At 39.5% G+C, this 797-nt stretch overlaps 1 protein-coding gene across 1 annotated transcript in view; it reads right to left on the reverse strand.

The window, feature by feature from the left end:
- LOC119582340 overlaps positions 1–797 on the reverse strand; it is an 81,633-nt gene that overhangs the window by 79,164 nt on the left and 1,672 nt on the right. The window lies entirely within an intron of this gene.

Below are 797 nucleotides of genomic sequence, written 5' to 3' on the forward strand. Positions count from 1 at the left end.
AAGGCCCTTGACTTTTTTTTTATTATTATGATTGATACATTCTGAGACTCACGACCCTTTGTGTTTTAATGCTGATTCAGCTCTCTGTTTCTTATTTTTTCTTTATTTTTTTTCTACCTTACTGTAACAATATACGTGCGTACATACGTCTGAGATGAGCTTAGTCATAATTCTTTTTATTTAGTTTTTATAACTCATTTAAACTAGATATTGACGTCAGAAATATACGTAACAATTCTTTCGTACTGTACACAGGCATACTAACACGCACAATGACGCAAAAGCAAATGGTCAAACATACAGTGTTGCCACCTCATGGGGGAAAATCCTCAGTTTTGTGGATGAAACGAGGCCGCACGGATGGCGTTCTGGATGGGTTCTTCTCTTTGGATATTTACGTGGATTGTGTGCCGATTTTGACTTCGTGAGATCGGAAATGAATGAATTGGAATCGATTTTATTTATCAAAGTCTACCTTCACCTGCGCTGTCGTACTCATAGCAATGTCCTCGTATCTGGAGCCTGGGACTGACGTGTCCTGCCCGGGTAAGGCGTCGGACCCACTGCCGACTCACGCTCGGTCGGAATCGGAAGGGATGGTTAAAAACTTCGGTCTGGTAACACTGCCGCTTGAGTTACAGACATGCTCCTTCGTTTTGCGTTGGATTGAATTTGCGGTTCTATTTGGATTATCAAACCATATATTTTTGTAATCATAAAAATACACATTTATTATTTTTTTGTTAGCGGATTTGGGAATACTGTATTTTTGCATCTAAGAAGTGGCAACATTGGAA

The sequence above is a fragment of the Penaeus monodon genome, chromosome 15 (assembly GCF_015228065.2).
Source record: "Penaeus monodon isolate SGIC_2016 chromosome 15, NSTDA_Pmon_1, whole genome shotgun sequence".
Classification (NCBI taxonomy): Eukaryota; Metazoa; Arthropoda; class Malacostraca; order Decapoda; family Penaeidae; genus Penaeus; species Penaeus monodon.